The 20,929-nt window shown below is 37.8% G+C and overlaps 1 protein-coding gene across 20 annotated transcripts in view; it reads left to right on the top strand.

Moving 5' to 3' along the window:
* The window catches only part of PPM1B (protein phosphatase, Mg2+/Mn2+ dependent 1B), a 69,595-nt gene that overhangs the window by 1,047 nt on the left and 47,619 nt on the right, over positions 1-20,929 (top strand). For 2 of the 20 annotated variants that reach the window (XM_086878433.1, XM_086878425.1), the window contains exon 2: positions 20,791-20,905. The exons of 16 other annotated variants lie outside the window; for them this stretch is intronic. The gene's annotated coding sequence lies outside the window, so the exon portion shown is untranslated. Of the gene's footprint in view, positions 1-4,165; positions 4,223-4,522; positions 4,678-20,790; positions 20,906-20,929 lie in introns of those variants that run through there. 2 more of the 20 variants (XM_086878435.1, XM_086878421.1) reach the window with 2 other exon arrangements.

Below are 20,929 nucleotides of genomic sequence, written 5' to 3'. Positions count from 1 at the left end.
CAATGGAGCCTAGAGAGTATTTCTTACATGAATGTGTTGCTTCCATATCACAAAAGGGAAAGGCACTAAAATCTGCTCTTAGTAGTGGATGTAAAAATCTGTGTTTATGAAGTATTTGTATTACTCTTTGGAGCAGGGCTTACTTATACTGCAGCAAGGGATGGGAATGTGGAGTGTTCAATGAGTATTGAATGTTCTCTTTAAAGGGAGCAAACTACAGCACACCTTGCTGAGCACTGCCATAGTGTTCAGTGGGGCAGGCGTGGGCTTGGTTTGTCAGTGTGGTTTCTGTTGCATGGTTTGGTCTTGATTTTTTTTTGGGTTTCTTTATAAACAAAACGTGAAAAATGATAATTGATCACTTGGTAGTGCCTTGCATCATCAGTCCGGTAGGAATGCTGAAATGTGCCATATAGGTCTACTGCTGTAGCTTAGAAAGTGGGAAATAGCTGTTTTTTCCAGTCAGCACTGGAAGATAATTAGCTAACCATTAGTTTTTACAGCACAGTCTCTTCCAAGTGAATGGGAAAGCCTTGGTGAAAGAATCCAAGCTCAAGACTCCATGTTTAAACTGTGGAGAGTGATTATTGTAGCAGGCCATGCATATCTTTGTGTCCATAGTTGGGGTTTTTTTCCCCTAGTATTGATTCTTTCTGCCCACTACTTTAATCAAATATGTTCCATTTTGTTTGGGGTTTGTATTTTAGTTCTTGCCACTTGTCCACTGGTCTCTCTGAATTCAGTGCTGCACTTCCCTTCCCTGTGAAAAAGAAGCATTCTTCAGATCTTTGGCCTTTTAGCAATTGAAGTGACTCAATCTGAGTGTTGTTCTTCTCAGTAAATTGGAGGAGAGCAGTGGTGTTTTCTTAGGAAAACTGTTGAAATCAAAACTTTTGTTGTCTTGGTTCCTTCCCTATGTATTACTTTTTTAGTTCTGTGCTTCAGTTTATGCTTGGCGGTCTTCATGATTTGGCTTACAGCTGTACATGGTGTGAATTGTGATGACTTCTTTCTCACTGTCTATTAGCAGCATGAATGTTTTATGCATCTTAGAGGAGTCCAGTTTAGTGCCAACCTCCAGCATATCAGGTATAAATAAAATGTTCAGTGAATTTAATGTCAAAATTTGGACCAGTAATTGCAGCTTCTTAATTAAAAAAAAAAAAAAAAAAAAAAAGCCACCCAAATAGAATGACCTCTGACTAGAGGAGCCCAGAAAGGTGAAATTGAAAGATGATCCCTGATGTAAGAACAAGGATGCAGAGTTTCCAGAAAGATATCAATACTGCTTTTACTTAACAGACCACTTTGCAAGCTCCTTAGCTGTTTGGATGATGTCTTTCAGCCTTAGGCAGATGTCTAGTATGGGAAACTTTGTTCAGACTGCTTATAATTTGCTTAAACCTTGTACAAATTTATATTTGTATTATATGATAAAGGCAGATAAATATTTGGAAGAATTTGAGTGTCACTCCAGAAGACAACTGGTCTGAAAATTGTCATGAGATAGTAAGAAATTACCGAGCAGAGTTAGCTCATCTCTAGTTTCTTGAAATGAGCAGTTCGGCTCTTCTCAGTTTCTTGAGATATTGTTGGCGTGTTGAAGCATAAGGGATGCCAGTGAGTGTAGGTTAAATTAGTCTTCTGGCTCTTGGAAAACCCTGTGCTGGGAGGGAAAGAACAAAGGTGTTTTAATGTAGAGAATGATGCCAGCAAGGAAAACTCAGTGTCTCAGCAGCCTTTCTTATAATTTTGAAGGAAATTACTCAGGCCCAGGTATTTTTGTTCTGCTATGAAAAATGTTATCCACAACTCTTTTTTTTTCCCTGTGCACCATTAGTTCCTCATTAACATTACTTCAGTGTGTTATTTTATGATGTCACTACATTACTATCTCCTGTCGTAAGTTCTCTTGATCTTTGATGGGAAATAACTTTATTCATTGAGTTTTCTTTCAAACAAATAGTACAACTAGGTGCTGAAGTCCGATTTTGCAAGAGTTAACGTGAAACAGATCAGAAAAACTTTGCTTAAGGATGTTTCAGACTGGGCTGCTGGAGAGTTTAAAATGGCTCTTTAGTGAGTATGGTAATGACATGTCAATAACCACCAAGTTCCAGTTAAATCACAAAGGAAAGTGTCATTCGTTCTTTGCTGTTTTCATGGGATTAGTGTGTTAACAGAAAATGTCATCTTCAATAATCCTACTTTTGTGTCTGCACTCCAGTATAGGAACTTGACCTTTACTGAGTGTAGAGCAAACATGGCTCTGCATTGTTAGCATATGAATTAATTGTAAAGGAGGTAAAGAAGGAAGATGGTAAGGATTTGTTGAGCAGAGGAGGTAGCACATTATTGTAAGTTTTTCATGCAGTACTGCTTTGGTCTGTTCTCACCAGCTGTTGGTCCTGCTAAAGGCAGGTGTATGTTTTAAACTGATGATCATCCATTTAAAATTTTATAAAAAAAAATAAAAATTTGTGGCAGGAGAGAACATTTCAGTGATGGAACTATTTGTAAAGAACTGATACTTCGGTTCAAATGAAACAATGAATGTTATATTGGTCAGCTTATTCAAAAAGAAAATAAACCCCTCTGTTCTGGTTGCTTTGTTGGTTAAGCTGATGTGCATGTCATTAAAAGCATTATTGAGTACATGCTGCTCTTCCTTTCCTATCACCACCTCCAGTGAAACCTTTGATTGAGCTATGTTTTCAGTGTTATTTGGAAAGTTTTATAAAACAGCAATTGTAGGTGATGCGTGAAGTATGTAGGATCTTAGGTGAGTTTTTTTTTTCTCGATTCAGAAAACTTTTCTAGAATATCCCACTAGCATTTGAAACTCCTAACCTGTAAAGGGGTGGAAACAAATGTGGATGAGTGCCGATTCACTGCTGCTGTCATTACTCCAGAAAAAGGAACACCCTGTGCAGGCATATGTTCTAGGGCTTTTGAGGTGCTTTTTGGCAGCTTAAGTCTGTGGGTTTACTTCCTGCTGCTTGAGGCTCTCATAAATGACTGGGCAATATCTGCCACATTGATTATATTTATGTTAGCAAGCAGTATGCTGCACTTGAAGAAGGTTGTAGAGTGAAGCTGTAAGTTAGGTAGACTCGGTGTCCCCAGTGTGTGTACTTCGTGGTGTTTATTCTGGACTAATTGTGGTCTGGTTCAGTGGGCTGAGTATGTTCCAAGCTCTCACAGAGTTTTGATGTAGGTTAATCTGGGAGATGCTCAGATCATGTGTTCAGAAACTTCTAAGAGATGTGAACTAAAATACAGGAAGTGGGTGACAGATTTACTTCAAAATCATGCTCCTAACTCAAACTGAAGTGGCAATACAGCTGTACCCACTGGGTCTCCAAAAGGCAGGTTAGAACACTGCAGAGGTTGCTGAGCTGTGCAGGGATATAGCTGCTTCCTCGGTGTTGCCAGGCTTTCAGAAATTGTCCCGCTGCTCTCTGACTAAGGATTGATTGTTTATCTTGACTGGTAACTGAATATCTGCTCCCAAATTATTGTCCTTAGGTTTGAAATTTTGTTGTGTGAAAATGACTGGTGGTAAAACTACAATAAATTCTGGAGAGTAGTTCTTTCATGGTTTTACTTCAGTTAATCAAGAATGAAACTAGCTGTGTGAACAGCAAGTTATGAAGCCTGACTTCCTGTGGCTTTGTGTCTTGTGGTTGGATTTTTCTGGGTGTAGGGTATTGTGTGTTCTGTAAGTATTCTCATGTGTTTGGGGCACTATCTGTTCTGTATGGGATGATTGTTTTGGTAACACAGCTGAGCTTCTGCTGCACTTGTCCTCAGGGGGCACTAGTTTGGATGTCTCTCCTTGATGTGACTGTTTATTTCCACAAAACTCACAGGACCTGATTATTTGTGAAATATTTACTCTTGTGTAAACTTTGGAGTTGTGTTTCAGTGAAACTGTGGGGACACAGACAACAGGCACTGTAGCTTGGCTTGCTGGGGTTTTACTTTTCTTCCCACTAATTTCTTGTTTTACTGTTTGTGTGTGTGGTTAGTTGTCTGTTTTTTTTAAAAATAATTACTGCTGTTTAAAGTTTCTTCCAAAAGAGTTGAGTACGTTCCCCATAGCATTTCAGGGAACATAGCTAGAAATATGTTCTTCATATCTATATATATATTTCATATCTAGAAATTGTGTTCTTCATGGCAGCTTCTTAAGGGATGCTGAAAATCTCTTCTTTATAAGGTAAGAGTCTTCAGAGTATTCAGCATGCTTGTTAAACCACATCCAAATAAATATTGACAGGTGTAAAGTTGCCTTTGTATATCGCAGCTATATATGTGGTACCACATTTAGTAGTTTTGGACCATGATTCTAGGAGAGAAGTGAATGAGGGTTTTCACGTTGCATAAGTCTCTGGAGTACAGCTAGACTGGATTTAGAGGGTGGTGGATTAGCAATTGGAGGGGGAAGGGACTTGTGTTTGTGATTGCCCTTGTGACCTTGAAAACTGCTGAAACTGTCATGTGCTTTGAAACTTCACAGATGAGAAATACTGTACTGAAACTATGTGGTACTGTGGGCTGTTTTGAGAGTTTTGTCTTCAGTATACAAAGCTGAAGAAACGGTTCCTTTTGCTTCTGTTTGAAGTGTGTCTATACTCAAAGCACTGCCTTCAGAGAGCTGCAAAAGTATGAAAGGTGAATACAGTGCAGATGTTACTTAGGGTTTTTTTCTCTGTGTCCTTTCTTTTCCTGTTCTCTTTACCTAGTACAGTAATGAAATATGTCTGTAGTATTTGTTCTGGTTCCTGACAGGAAAATCTTATCCTGATCTAAAGGTACTCTGCATGCCAGCTGTGCACAAGGCCTCTTTTCAGGTATGGTACTAGTTCCAGGCCCTGGTTTCTGGTGTCTGACATGAAGCTTGGTTCTCTATGGAACATTTGATAAAAATGATTTATAGCTGCCCTTTCACTAAAAGGGTACTTTTTTTGAGTGTTTGTGTTCAAAGGAAACATGAAGTTGTTTCTTTTTTATTTCAGTTGTTGTAAAACTTGAATCCAGACCTAGCAGAGGTAGTCCACTGACTCCCCCAGGTAGTGTTCAGTCTCTCATCTTGAAAAGTAAAGCAGCTCCATCTAGCTCAAGAGAGCCCCAGTGCACAGTACAGGCTTTTAAGGCTCACAAATGCCTCACTTTGGGTGTTGTCAGTAAGAGCTGAAGTGACGCCTCTAAGGAGGTTATTAACAATGTCTAATTACAGGTGGGATTTACACTCAATGAGTGTTATTCAGTAATTGTGGGACTGCTGCCTATACATGAATCAAATGGACTCCTCAGATGGGATGTTTATCCATTTGCTAGCTTGTCATGTTTTTTGTGCCTTTATCACTTTTCCAGGAGACATATTAGAGCAAGAGCTTTTTTTGTTTCACTTTTCCTTTTCTCTGAGGTAATGTCTTTCCTGCTCTTTTCTTTGCTGATTGCTTGTGCTGGAGGATGAATTTATTGGCCTCATCCAAAGCCTAGGTTGTGTCTGATTATGTTACTCTGAGGAGTAGTTATCTAAACAAGTAGAAAGTTGTGCACAAGAGTTCGGATAATAGAGGTTTTATGCATAAACAAGATGAAAACAATGTTGTGAAAACAATAGAGCTGGGAGGAAGAGGGGAGTGTGAAACCTCTTCTGTAAATCCTCCGTAAGTTCACTGCAATTCAAACTGCTGTTCAAAAGATAACCTCGAGACAGTAAGCATTCAGTCATTTAAAAAAATGCATTTATAGTAGGAATTGTTTGCTTTGTGTGAGGTTTTCCAGCCAACCCTCTTTGAGATTCTGTGCATCTCTCACAGTGTAAAGAAACTAGAAGCAGTTCAATGTGCCTCTTAAAAGTAATTTGTGGGATCAGGGAAGAGAGAAGCTTACCACTTTTGTGGATGATTACATTGGAAAGAGATGTTTCACAGTGTTTGCTAGAGTCAAACGGGCCTTAAGAGTGCATCTGTTTTTCCATAAGTGGTTGAAGTGATAGTTTAACATTTTCCTGTGTTTTAAAATTGAAGCAATAATTAGGCTTGTGTGTGATGTGGAAGGAAAGGATAGTCAGGACTCTGCTATAGTGCCAATGATTTTGTATCCTACTTTTATATCCTAGTAAACAGTAAGCTTATTTTACTTTTGTTTGGCCTTTGGTTTGTCTTATGCTGAACCATGTCTGCACTATTAGGGCTTCTTGCAGTGTTTGAGTGTGAAAATAGTGGAGGTTAAGAGCTGTTGAAGATCAATAGCTAGTTTGTAACATTAAATTAAATTGGATGACATCTCAATTTCTTAACTAGAACATACTAAACAAAAGTAATTTTAGGCCAGAGAGCTTCTCTAAAATATTTAATGAACTCACATATAGTAGCTGTTAAACAAAACAGCTTATTTTGTGATTTTTGACTATTGTTATTTTATTTTAAAGTATTATTTTAATTTAAAGAAAAAAAGAGAATGCTGTCAACTTAGTATATCTGAATTTTGGAGGGAAGGGAATAAGGTTACAAACAGTTGAAACAGTTTTTTAACGTGAAGTACAAGTGGTGCTGGACTTCTGCAGTCAGAGGGGAAGAAATACAATTTCAGTATAGTTCAGATCCTTGAAATTAACTTGTGTGCTGCTGTTACCAATAGCAAGAAACAGAATTTAACATGGTTAGAAAAACGTAACTACATGAGGTACTCTGCAGCTGTACTTTATCAATTCATGTTTGAAAGAAAAAAATCATTGAAAAATGCCATATATTCACAGATGTATTTAACAAGCCACACTATTTTCAGTCTGAAGTTTTTTTTATTTCTGAATGTGTAGAGAGGGAATGTAGGGCTCAGTTACTGCTGGAAGTAATCTTTTTTCACTGTTCTGTTTTGTTCAGTCTTAGCAGATTCAGATGTGTTTTGTATCAACAAAACCAAAAAATGTCCTAACTAATTTTTTTGGAAAGGTGTCTTAAGGTTTGTCCAGACTTGAAGCCTGATTATGATGTCAAGTTTCACAAAGAACAGGAAGATGATGTGGAAAACTTGTCAATAGGTCTCTCCCTATTGTCCCTTCCTTCAAAGGTCCTGTTTATTGAAGCCCTGATTGAAACAAGCTCTTGCATATAAAGCACATGTGACAGCTTAGAGCTGTCATGAGTTGTCAGATTCGTGCTTAAAGCCTTTTTCTAAAGTCAAGTAATGACTAAAACACTATATTGAAAACTCCATCTTTTTCTGCTTCTTATCTTCTCTATAGTAGTCAGCATCTTAAGCTACCACTAGTACAGTAAGTGGTGAGCCAAGTCTGTCTGTGAACAACCTTTCTTCTGCACAGTTCATTTTGTTCCAATTTCAGAAGTTGTTTTTTTCCAGTCAGTGTTTATCCTCTCCTTTCCCTGAGTCAAAGTCTGATACTGTTACTGCAAGAGAGAAACTGAAATAAGTCAAGAGAGGACATGAAAAGTAGTGTTCTTAGTAAGGAAGAAAACTACAATGCTTTCTAAAGAACTTATTGCATAAATTCACTGATATCTTCAGCTAATCCAGAGAATATTTGAGTAGGCAGAACACAGTATTCATTGAGGAGTGTTCCTTCTTGCTCCCGTTATGGGGATCTGTCTTTTGCTCATTTGTCTGTACATAATTTTAAAGATTTTTATCGGCACATACACTGCGCTGCCTTTTATTACGAAGTTCTGCTGCCTGCCACTACCTCTTGCTTACCTTTCAGAGCTGTCCTGACTCTTTTTGATACTGGCATCAGTAAAACCCAACAAGTAAAAGCTGACCACTGACATTGCTGGGTGAGATGGGGAGGAGCTTCTTGCTATTAGTCTTCTTTCTCCATCCTTATTTTTGTTTATGTTTGGTTTCTTTGGGCTCATTTTCTCCTGATGAATACACTTTTGAGAAGGACTGGAGGGAATGAGAGAAGATTTGGTCTGTAGTGCTTTTTCCTGAACTGTGCAAGTTGTTGGGTTTTTTCTCCCTGAACTGTGTAAAAAGTCACGGAGATAGTGGAAGTCTTACTGCTTTGTGGATTTAAGGTGTCATGGAATTGGTGGACTTGTGTTACTGTTGCTGAAGAAGCAAAGATTCTTTTAGGGCTTTTGGATGACTGAAACCATGTACTTTGAACCACTTTGTTCAGAGAAGGAAAGTAAGAGTGAGCTGATGTGACCCCAGATTAATTTTTACATTAATAGGGGAAAAAGCAATAAAGCTTATTAGGTCCAACTGCAAAAGGTTAGTGCCTTCAAAATTCTATAGACAGGGGAGTTCATGTAATTCGGTTGAAGCTCAGCTGCTTCTGTGTTTGTTTCTAGTCATTAAATCTTATACCTTGGAGAGAGTGCTGGGCACTAGATACATCAGCTTTTTTGTCAGCCAGGCACTGCTGTTACGTTTTTGTAGCTGTTTAAAAACAATGGGTATAGCATCTTCTTGGAAGCTGAGTCACTTACTGTACATAATGCAGCTTTGATTTTGTCTGTCATTATGGGGAATTTGTTCCCTCTGCCCAAACAGATTTCTGCTGCATGCTGCCCAGCTGGTATCTGGTATTCCTCTCTTTAAGGGTTAAAGGTCCTTAGAATAGTTTGTTTTTTCACCACTTTTCAGTGTTGATACAGTACGGAAAAGAGTTTTAGCTAAGCCTCTGCACACACTCAAGCATTTGCTTCTGGAATCCACCATAATCCTGACTTTCATTAAGGAAGAGGTTCTTGTATAGTTACCTCAGTATGTTAGTAGCGTTCTATTTCTGCAGTTCTCTGCTTCTGACCATATGTGAGATCCTCTTCCTTCTCATGTTGATACTTGGTTGTGTCTCATCTCGTGGTAAGAGTTGGGTAATGTGCATATGTTTGGTACATATAGCTGAGATTAATTTTCGTTTAGTTCAGCTTCTTGAATCAGCTTGCTGCATGAGGATGTGAGAACAACTACTGATGGCAAAGCTGGGGAAGAAACTGAGGTGGGTTTACAGCAGTTTTCAGTTCAGCTTGGCCTCACTTACTGTAAGACTGCATGCTGAGGTATTTCAGATGAGGTTCTTGTGTAGTTACTGGCGTTGGTTCTTGACACTGGTGGTTTGGATACCTAATGACCTATCTTGTGAACGGAAGTTCTGTATTTACTTGGAGTATTACTGCTGATGAAGACCATAGAGAAGACACACATACCTGTGGCAGTGTTAGCAGTGCTACCAGTCATGTTGCAGTCCTAAAGTAAAAAGAGTGTGGAATGAAATGTTGTCATTAAATCATCTATTATAACTAAATTAAAAAGGTCATCCCCTCTTTTGGATTTTCCCCAAATGCATAGCCTGCTACAGATGTTTGTATGACTCCCTTCATAGTAGTCATTCCAGTTTAATTAAATACCAGCACTTGCTGACAAGAATATCTGTAGGTACATGAGAAGACAGAAGAAACCAAAACTTTGCATAGGAAAGGTCACGGTATGGAGTTTGTCAGAAAGTTTCTGAGCAAGCCAAGCTGTTTTTTTTTGTGCTTTTTGTAACAGTTACAGATTTCCTTAGGGGGTAGGAGGACTGCCTCAGCTCATCCGCTGTGGTGTTTGTCACCACTTAATGTACGGTTAGAATATCTTACCCACTGCCTGTTTCAAGCCTATGTTTTGATGAATGCAGAGGGACCAAACTATTTTGGGTGAAACATGAGTAATGTCATCACTACTAGAGAATAGAGTTTGCAGTTGTTTGTCAGGCACTGGCTGATTCTGTGTCCAGGAGTTTCCATATTCATTAAGTTTTGGAGGCTTCTTGCAATAAGGTTGGGGAGAAATTCAAACTATCTGAAAAGACATAAGCAATCTGAATTCTAGAAATCCTTTACAGTGTTCATAATGAAATGTTTGAGTTTTCTTGGTCATTTGCTCTTCTACTTCTTTCTCTTCTCTTTCTCAGATATCCATTTCTTTAATAAATTTTAGGTACCGTTACAAAGACCAAGTTTTCCCTTTCATAACCTCTGCTGTTTACTGTCTTGTAGCCAGATATCTTGAAAACTAGCCAGAAACTGAATTGTTTGATGTCTGTGTTTCACATGTTGAGACCTGTTTAGCTTTTTTTTAACGCACAGAGATCTTGTATTTAGGCTTCAGAACATTAGAATTCTGCAAGTTGTTGAAGCATAGAGGTGGTTCCTGTTCACTGTTTCAGGCATCCTTGCTGTGTTATATAATAAAAAAAGCTTTCCATGTCACTTAATGAAAATGTTAAATACTGCTTTATTCAGATAGCAATATCAGTAAGTAGTTTATATAAATCTGTAGAAAAACATTTTTGAAAAAGGTGACTAGTTTCATTCTGCCTGGCTTTAATGGGGTCAGTCATGCGTAGCTGACCTCACTGCCGTCTGTCAAATGGCTAGGTCTTCAGCTGAGGGTAGAATTTTTTTATTTTTTTTTTGACCTTAGCAAGATGTTTTGGTGTCCTTCAGCATATTCCTATTTACAGTCTCAATGGGAGGATGACTAGACAAATGAAAACTGGTTGAGGAGTCATTTTGAAGGGTGGGTGGTCAATGGTTCATACTCTGTGCAGCTGTTACAGCTAAAGGTCCTCAGGGGTCTACTGTCTACTAAATAAAATTGTTTTAACATGATCTCTTGTTGACTGTTTTTGGTATTAAGCAGTAGTTATTTAGAATCTGCCTATTGAGCAGGCTTGGAATAAGTAAGGTATGTTAATTGAATAAACATTTAATCTAAGAGAGGAAAAAATACTCTTTTTCTGTGTCAAAAATTAAGTTTTAGAACATTATAGTTATCAATATGTTTTGTCTCTCACCTTCGGTATTCTGAACCTTGAGGTAAAACACCAATTTTTAGAGCATTTGAAGTTACTGGAGAGGGAGGGGTAAGCAGGATGCTGGGTAGTGAAACTAAATCTCAGCTTTTCTGAGATTAGTTTCTTTTCACAAGCCTGGACAAAGAGGGAAATGAACTGTCGTCTTAAATGCTACATGTAGACAATCTCCAGAACAGACAATACTTAAGACAGATTGTTGCTGCAGAAACAGTATTCTGGTCTGTAAAGGTGAGGTGGTTTAAGTGTGGTAGCCCTTCATCATGCTTTTTAAGGAAATGCAATTTTATTCCTTTCTTGTAACCAAGAGAGCTTAGGTGTGTTTCTGCTTGTGTTTTTAAAGAAATCTGTAGTGGACTGTGACAGACTTCTTTCTTGTGGTTTCTGTGCCTTAAAGTAATTTTGAATCTCAGCTTTTACTCTTTCTTTTCCTTTGCATCCAGGATGTGGATATATTACTGTAAACAATTGCATTAGTATGCCAGACTTCTCCATTATCTCTGCGCTTAAATGTGCATACATACACGATTGTATGCAGGTTCTCCCTGTCATATGGTTTACATATTCCTGGTTTGGAAAGGGATTTACTTACATGACATCTTTAAAGGTGGTACATATTGAAAGCGGGAGTTTTTTGGCAAGTAGTGCCCATGGAATGGTTGGTATCTTAGATCCCTTCATACTTTCATCTTTAACATGTGAAAAGCAGTCACTTGATATTTGGCGGCATTGCCATAGAATAGCAATAGGAACTTCTTGTCTAGCTTGGCCTCTTTCAGTAGTTCACAGAGTTTATTAGTTTCAATTTAGCTGTTATTATTATGCATTTGAGTTATAGATTTTATTGACTATTGTGTTAAAGTAGGAGAGAAATTGGTCAATTCTTCCATCTTACTACTTTCAGACTCACAGGCCCTTCTGCTTTATTCACCCCAGTATACAAGGAAGAGTCTCTAAAGTGAATCTAAATCAGAAAGACAAAGATCTGGAATTAATTTTATATTTGTATTACGTTTAAGGTGTAAGACTATCGAAATTGTCCATGGTCAGATGACACAAAGCATGAATACTGAGACTTGGCAAAATGATACTGTTTCTGAGTTCCTGGCTTATATATTATACTATTCCTGCAGAATGTTATCACTCTATTAACTGTTAAATACTTCTGCATATTTCTGTTGAAATGCACTAATGATTAGAGGTATGTAAGCTAGCTGTGACTGTGTTCCTTAACTAAAATAGTCAAGTAGGTTGCTACTTGTAGCTAATGCTTCTTGCAAAGCTGTTTTTTGAGTAGTATGGGTATTGCTAATTATAAAATTAATACAGTAAGTTGCACGATATGGAATGTTTTATTAAATTGACAGTGTCTTAGTAACTCTTTCTTGTTTACTTTGTGGTCCTGTGCTTAGTGAACACACTTTTGAGTAATATTTTGGTCACTTTCAAAATATCAGGAAATAATTTGGATTCAGAGGGCAGGTTTGCTGCATTTTGGCAGAAATGGTAGATGCATTTCTTTCAATAAAGCCATAGCTTCAAGCACCTGCACAGTCACCTTTCTGCGAGTTAGAGCATGATCAAATAGTAGGAGCCATTAGCATTTTTCAGCAGTGATGCCATTGCCTTCAGCTTACATGCATAGTTTAACTGAATGTTAATAGTGTTTGTTGTGTCATTCCCACACTACTCCCAGGGAAAAGTGGAGTATATATAAACATTTTCATATATATATATGTAAGTTGAGGTTGTTCAGGCTGGGGAAGAGAAGGCTCTGGGGAGACCTTAGAGCAGCCTTCCAGAACCTAAAGGGTGCCACAAGAAAACTGGAGTAGGACTTTTGACAAGGGTGTGCTCTAATGGGACAAGAGATAATGGCTTTAAACTGCCGGAGGGTGGGTTTATATTGAATATTAGTAAGAAATTCTTACTGTGAGGGTAGCAAGGCACTGGAATCAGTTGCTCAGAGAAATTGTGCATGTCCTGTCCCTTGCAGTGTCCAAGGCCAAGTTGGATGGAGCTTTGAGCAACCTGGTTCAGTAAGAGGTGTCCCTGCTTGTGTCAAGTGGGTTGTCAGGTGATATGTAAGGTCATTTCCAGCCCAAACTAATCTTTGAAAACTGGAAAAGCACATAGCCTCCCTTTACAGAGCAGGTATTTCCATAGAAGAGAGAATACAAGGCCATGGTCTCCAGTCATAGAAGTGATGTTGGAGACACTCAGAAGGACGTGGGAGATGTTTTGGGGACGAATGTGTAAGTAGCACTAAAGATAGGCAGCTGATGGCCTAATGCCGGCTCTTCAGTTTTGAGGGCGTGGAAACTTACCGAAATTGGTGCTTGTTGTGCTGGTGCTTGTGCTGTGTTTAGCATCTGTTTGAAAGCTCAGATCAGCAGTCTTCTATTCACATACCTCTTTCTGATTTTTTGTGACTGGGGGTCTGGTTTTTATGTAGTAAGTTTTACTGAATTATTTGTGTAATCCCCAAGCTAATTGTCTGATTTTCTTTTAAACTGCTAAATTAATCTGATTCTTTCAGTTGTCATTCTGCAAATGCCCGAATACTTAAGAGTATTCTTTTGTGTGCCACGATTATTTTCTAGATTTCTAGTTTGATCCAGATAGTTTGTTATACTACTATAGAATACATGCAGATTAAGTTTTGTGGTAGTAAAGTGGTAAGGCTGATATGTAGGCTTTGGAATATAGAAATAATTTAAAAATGTGTTGACAAGTTGTCTTATAAATGTGATAACTTGCTACAATTAATGTTTTTTTTTAATGTGTCTTTGTGCTAAGATGTTTCCATCAGTGTTCAATGCAGCATGGGCATGTCTTGCAGCCAGCAGTGTACAGGAGCAGTAGTAACCTTTGGTAGAGCTGGAGAGATGGTGTCTTAATCTGTGTTACCCAAATTTGCCTTCAGCTGATGTCTAAAATGAGTAACATTAAGGGAATGTTCAATTATTAACATTGTAACTTTCCCAGAATCCTTTTGGCTGTCGTGTCTATCACTATGGCATTGACTGCCTGCTGCACACTTAAGCAGCTTCTCTGATACTGATTTTTTGAAAATTGGCATGATCTTCTTGTATGTTATTTTTAACATTCTTATTGGCAGAACTGCCCTTTGAATTTTTGCAGGTATAGTTGTATTGTGATACTGGTATAGTGGTAAAATTGAAACAGTTTTTACTCAATAGAGATAGCTGAAAGATCAGCATTGAAATATATATTGCAAACTGAGAGTTCAAACTATTGATTAAAAGTGACTCCATGTGACTTATTGTGGAACTGAGGTTGCAGTATGAATTGGACAAAACTTTGAGTTTTTAAGCTTACAAGTTACCAAGTAACTGCTTCTTGCCAAGTACTCTTGTGTAGAAACAGGTGAAACAGTTCAGATAGCCTCAGTGCAGACATCTGAAAAAGATTCCTTGTGTCCAGGCAACAATACTGGAGCCTGCTGCCAGAAAAAAAGGTAATAGAAGTTTGCTTCACTCTGCAGTTCCTAGAGATAGTAATTTTTTAACTAGACTTCTTAAAAAGTTTCTCTAGCCTGATGGAGAAGTAGAGCATCCTGTAAAAGAGCAGAGGAGAGAGGATTGTGTTTTCTGAAACAGTCTGGACAAGTCATCTGTGATCTGAAATGTGACTATCCACACTATGGGTTGAATGTCATATGATTACAGGTATATTGATTCTTCTACAGTATGGGAGTACATAATTATATATTGTGTAGGATCAGCTGATCTCTTCACCATTGGTTAGAACTGCCTTAAAAGTGCTTGGAGAGATACCTTATCTGAAATGAATCAAATCAGGCTGATTTAGGAAGGTGAAAAATCTGTGTCAGCAATAAGGAAATGGCTTTCTAAACAAATGGACTCTCTCAAAAAAAAAATTAATTGCCTTTACATTTCTATGTGCTGATTCTGTTAATAGTAATACAGTGCTGTCACTGAAGTAACTTTGCTAGTAATTAGAAGAAGCATCTAAGCTTGGAAGAGACAAAGAGAAAAAGTGTTCTAAAACTGCAATTGAGATATAATAATAACTATATGTTTTAACAGTTCCTATTGGGAACCTTCAGTTCCTGTATTACTTAAATTACTTCTTTTGAAAGATTGTGTCTGTAGGCTGTGAGTTGACATAACAGATGCCTGAATTTTCTCTTTTCAAGCTGCGTGCTTTGCAGTAAACATTAGAATGCCTATAGCATCATAACTCTTAATATTTGGCAGCTCGTACTACTGGTTTTCTTATGTTACCAATTTAAACATGCTGGTGATTTTATTGTGGTGTTGAATGACCCTTTTTGCATTTAATTTAACTCCTGATGTATATAAATTTAGCAAGTGGTAACATGGCTAAAAAAAGCCACAAATAAATCCAAGTGTCTAAGTAGTGTGGTGGAGAATTTATGCCTTCTGTAACTGTCTGCACATCAGTAGTGGCCAAGTTGTTTTCTTTTTTTAAATCTGCAGTGTGGCTCAGTTTTAGTGCAGTTATACCTGAAGACTTATCATTAGAAGCTGAAGAGGAGTCTTATTTGTGAGAGGGCAAGTCCTTCCTCTGATCATTGGTATCATATATAAAGAAATAAAACCCCATTCTTATTATCCCCTTTTAATTTGATACATCTTGATTTCTGTCGTTGTCAAACATGCCATCATTAGGGAATTCTTGCTGTATTTTTTGTACCTGGTCCTACTTGAAGAACTGTTGTTATTTTGACACTTTTTGTGTCGTTCTCCCCCCCCGCCACTTTATGGAGTTTAAATTCCTTCTAAAGTTTGGGTGTACTCGTGGTCACACTTAGGGTTGTGTTATATTTGTAAGATGGGGAAGAAATGTGATTAGTTGGCATTCATTGTTGTAATTGAAGCATATTGTAATGGCTTCATTCCGCTAATAGACAAAATGTGATGCTGTTGTGCCTTTGAGAATCCTTTGTGGGATATTTGTTCTAAATACAGGATCTGTGCAGGAAGACATGTATAAACCAGGTTTAAGGTGTTTTTTTTTGTTTTGGTTTTTTGTTTTGTTTTTTGTGGTTGTTTGTTTGTTTGTTTTTTAAGGTGTCAGGAACAGCAGAAATTTAAGATATGGTATTGAGGATAAAAAAATTCCTAATTGACCTAAATGATCTAGCAAGACTTGATTCAAAAGCTGACCTGTTCTAAGTGCATTGGTAGCCAGCAGGAGCTAGGGTGAAGTTCTCTACCAAATAAATATTAATTTTTGAGGACTCTGGCTTGAATATCACTGAATACTGGTCAAAGAAGAATTAGTCAAAGTAGCTATCTGCAGATAATCTGTTTTTTCTTGTTCTGACCATTTCATATGAGACACTCAGAAGGATATTAATCTTTTGAAAACTATCAGATTTTGACTGTAACCTACAGCTAAAGTATCTTAGAATTTTGTATCTCAGTTACCTTTGCTGTCTTAGTAATGAAATTATACAATTATGTCAATTTTCTTAACTTTATCCTACAGTGCAGTGAGGTTTGTAACAATGGAGTTTATTATCCAAAAACATGTACTTGCTACTGAATTAACTGATCTGAACTATGCTGCTTTCTCTGATTTTGCTGACAATTTATTCTGTTGGAGTTCATGGTTTTATACTTAAGATGCCTTCTTTGAATGGCTTAACTAGAAAGGGCTAAGCCTTTTCTATTGCATTATCAACAGAGGATTTTTATTTTCAAGATTTCTTCTGAACTTGAATAATACTGTTGTTTACCAATAGCTTTCTTCTAGGCAAAGGAGTGACAGACTCTGGATGCTCATTAGTAGTGCTATTGTAGGTAGAGTAGATGAGATTGTCAAGTAAGGTGTGGTTTAGGGACATGCTGTTTTTTCCCAGAGGACTTCAGAAAAGATGTGCCTTGTAATACTATTAGGTGACAGGTATGTTGGATTATTTCTCAGAACATCTTCCCAGTGGTCAGGCTGGTTTTATGGACATCTACGAAATTGAGGTAGTTAACAAAGACAAGAAATGGACAGATATTTTCCAACTGACAAATTAGATATTTCTACCCAGGTGTTCTAGTTATGTAGTAGCTATGTGATATTAAATTTGCCTCATGGGGAAACAGTGTAAGAATGTGCTCAAATGATAGGCACTGCAGTAATAGTAAGTATGATCTTACGTTGCCCATGCATATCACTTCAGTGTGTCTGAGCTGGAATTTTAAGTCCTTATCAGGGAGATGAATGATTGTAGACTCTGTCCTTTGCATCAGGGGAAAACACAAAACCATACAGAATACAAACACATCTTTCTCAATCTGTGACTCTTGGATTTCTGTGAAAGGCATAATGGGTATCTAGAACTTTACTTGCACTACAGCTATTATGTAAGGTAAGAAAAAGGCTGGTTAGAAACTTTTGCAAGCTTTTCTCTAGAAAGTCCTAGCAGTTCCAGTAAACATGTTTGTTCAGATTTGAAGTCCTATGTTTACTATGCTTTGTTGTTTCAGTTGAGTGGGGTTTTTTTTAAGAAAACTAACATACACGTGCAATATATTTTTACTCTTGAAGGTACTTCCTTCTTAGTTCAGCTAAAGATCAAATAACTGAAAATGAGAGGTTTTTACTTGGGTGTTTTTACTGAAGCATGTTAGATGTCTGCGCTCTTCAGTCTTCTCTCTTCCTAAAGTTGGCTGTTCGCAAAGTTGTCCAGCATAACTGATGGAGAGATGATTCCACATTTCTCTGCTTGAGTTGCGCTGTGCATAACTCTCATCTGTTACAGAAGAATGGAAAAATAAGTGCTTGCCAGTGATCTCCCAGCAGGCAAATGCAAATTGCATACGTGCATTCTGAATTCCAGTAAGGCTGGCTTTTGGTCTTCCTTCATCTTCTGCTTGTATAATTCAACAAAGTTTGATTTCCTCATCAGCCAGATGAGCAGTCTCTGCTTCAGGCATTCACTTTTACCAGTGTAGCTGTCTGTATCTCTGCTCAGCCACAATGCATGGAACAGGAATGGGCTGCTGAGAGCAAATACCACTTAAGCTACCATTGCTGCTAAGATAGCCACACAGCCATAATTTGAATATACTGATCTAAAGCTTACCTGAAAGTGAGTCACAGAGAATTTAGGAATTACAAAAGTGCAAATATGTATTAAAGACAGGTCTGCAGGAAGAAAGTTTAGAGCATCTTTTTTAAGATGTATCAAAAAGCAGCTTTCTGATGCTATAACTGATGTCCATCATTTGTGAGGTGATGTTTAAAAGTATGGACTTAATTAGAATGCTAAGCCCATGGTATTACCAAGCTTTTAGGAGAATGGGAAATACTGGTCTAACAGTACTCCAGTTGGAAATGCAAAATTTAATAGTTGAAATTACTAACTGGCTATAGAACTTTTAACTGCAGACTTCAACTTGCTGAATTCAGCTTTGAATGGAACACCAAGCACAAGGGGTTTCTTTTCAGGAGGTTCTGGCTTTTACTTCTAAAACACAGTGGAAGAATACTTCTGCAGAATTTTCAAAATTGTTATATTATATTAAATGCTTCAAAAAGGATAAAGCACCTAAATAGCTTCATAGAGTTTTTAGTTCTGAACTTTAGTTAATTCTCCTTACTTTAACTGATTAATATGAATGTCTTAGTGCAGCTTCCATGTTTGAAAAGGTGAAAAAGAATTCATCAAAAACTCCTACACCTGCAAACCTGCAAATCAAGACTTTGTTCAGTCTTGGTTCTGTATAGAATGAAGAACCACTTAGCAAATGTAGAGAGTATTCATTATCTTTTATTACAGTGGATGAACAACTCTCTCTTTAGGGTGGAAGTTGTGCATTGTGTCAAGTAAGCAAGCAAAATATAACTCCTAGGTTTAGTTTTGGCTTTGTCATATAGGTACAATAAGGAAGAATTATTGCATGAATTTGCAGTACTAGTGCATTCCCCTGTGCTCTCACTTTCCCCAAAAAGTCAAGTAGCCCATTGAATGCCTCTTTGAAGAAAGGGATGTTACCTTAGGTTTTACTGTATGTTGGAAACATGCCCTTGGTAGGTTGCAGTTTACTAGCTAGCCTGTGGCATACACTGCTGCTCTTTTCTGTCTCCTTTTTTCTGTCTTTTACTTCGTCAAAATCTTTGATTGTGGGTGACACCTTACAGTTCTGGGGGGCAGTGCTGGCAGTGGTGGTATTGTGCTGTCATAGTGTGGATCAGGGCACATCAGATTATAGCTCTTTCTGTTGCTCAATCAATGAGCTTGTTTGTTTGTTGGCTTGTTTTAAAGCAGCTATGATTTGGTTATCCACGAAAGGTCAGAGTCCAGGACTAGCTGGTTATGAGGCAGAATAAACAGTGTTTTTCTGGTACTTCTCTGGCCAGAGTTTGGAAATTTGCAAAGGACTGGATATTGTGATGTTTTAAACATTAGGATTCAGCTTGAGGATCATTAGTGCTTTGCTTCCAGCATTATTAAGTGTGTATTTAATCATCGGGAAAACCAGCATTTGATGCCTACACTCTGTAAAATAACATGATAAGGTTCTTCAAATTTCTCTGGACTGTGTAATTTTTTTCTTAATGTTCTTATTTTGGAATACTGAGTTTAGATTTTAGCAGTGAATTGCTTATAATGGCTTTGTCTATTTGGTCTTGTCTTCTGAAGAAAATTCTATAAACATGATCAAATGCAAAAGCTTTATTACTCAGGGAATATTTAAGTTTTTTCTGAATTAAAAACTATCCACTCTAGGGTGCTGGTGCCTTAGTAGCAAAAAAGTTTACTGAACTAACTTAGTCCTACTAAAATATTACACATTTACATAGTACGAAGACTTAAGTAGCCCAAAGAAAATGCTTAATGTGTCTTGTAATTTTATTGAACCTTTAACAGGATGCATTCAGCTTTATTCTTGTGATGTAATTTATGATAAACAATCTGGGGAAGACATTTACATTTGTGTATTTTGAGCATTTTTGGTAGTCAAATTGTTAGGAGCTGGATAAAATGGTTTGTTATCCCAAAGCTGCATCATGAATCTAATCTTTTCATACTGAGAGGAAACAACCCATGCAGCTTATTTGGAGAGGTAAGAGTCACTACTGTGCAAATTAAGTAAGAAGTAGTGTCCCTTCATTGTGCCATATTCAGTGGCAGAGGCTATATCTTAAGGTGCTTTTGTGTTTGGGACATTTCTCACTTCTGAGTAGTGAGATGGTGTACATGGAATATGTATAAATGCAATCATATTCTGAGGTAAAATGCTCTTAGCCCAAAATATCTATTTTTTAATCTTCCCTGCTGTAAGCAGCCTTCTGGCTAAAAGCTATCCTGGTCTAAGGAATGCTCTCACATCCTCTGTGGAGTAGAATCTGGGAGGGCTCAAGGCTCTTGTTTCTGAAAAGCATAATGCTCATCTTCCAGGGCTGCTTTTGTGAGTTTGCCATTTCTAACAGCCACTGGCCACAGAAGCACTGAGGCTCCTGAGCACTTTGTGGTGCAAGCACTCTGTAACCCTCGTGGCTGGAGAGGGTGTTCTGACAGTGGGAGACAGTGCATGGAGGGAGCTCTGTCCTGGCCACATCTTTTGTGTCTTTGCCCTAAAACCCTGTGTGTTGATGAAGAGCTATTTTACACAGCTTTGTTAATTTGCACTGGTGTGTGTTTCATTTTGAACTTCATCTGAAGTTCTGTGATGTGGAAACAACTTTTTTACTGAAGCTTTTTTACCTTTTGGGGAGGGCTTTTGCCTTGTAGTTCAATACAGTGATTTAGGATACTTTTCAGAGTTCATTAATGATTTAGTGGATGCTGCTTAAGGTGTAGTTAAACCATACTCGGAACAAATATGAATTGGCAGCAGCTGCCAGTTCTGCATTTCTGTCATTGGTACTTGTTTGGCCTTTCATTTCCTAAGCTGGTTTGGAGATCTCAAGTGACAGGAAATAATTGACTTTTTCTGGATTAGTTTGGTTCCATCCTACTGTGGTGCGTAAGAAGAGAGAATGCTGGGGAAAACACTGCTTGCAACAGCATAGAGCTACAGGCATAGAACTTACTGAACTCCTGCAATTCTTCAAAAGGTGGTAAAGTAGTCCTTTTGAGCA

Source organism: Cyanistes caeruleus, chromosome 2 (genome assembly GCF_971803275.1).
Source record: "Cyanistes caeruleus chromosome 2, bCyaCae1.hap1.1, whole genome shotgun sequence".
Lineage (NCBI taxonomy): Eukaryota > Metazoa > Chordata > Aves > Passeriformes > Paridae > Cyanistes > Cyanistes caeruleus.
The sequence above is the reverse complement of the archived record's forward strand: the minus strand, read 5'-3'. Positions and strand labels throughout refer to the sequence as shown.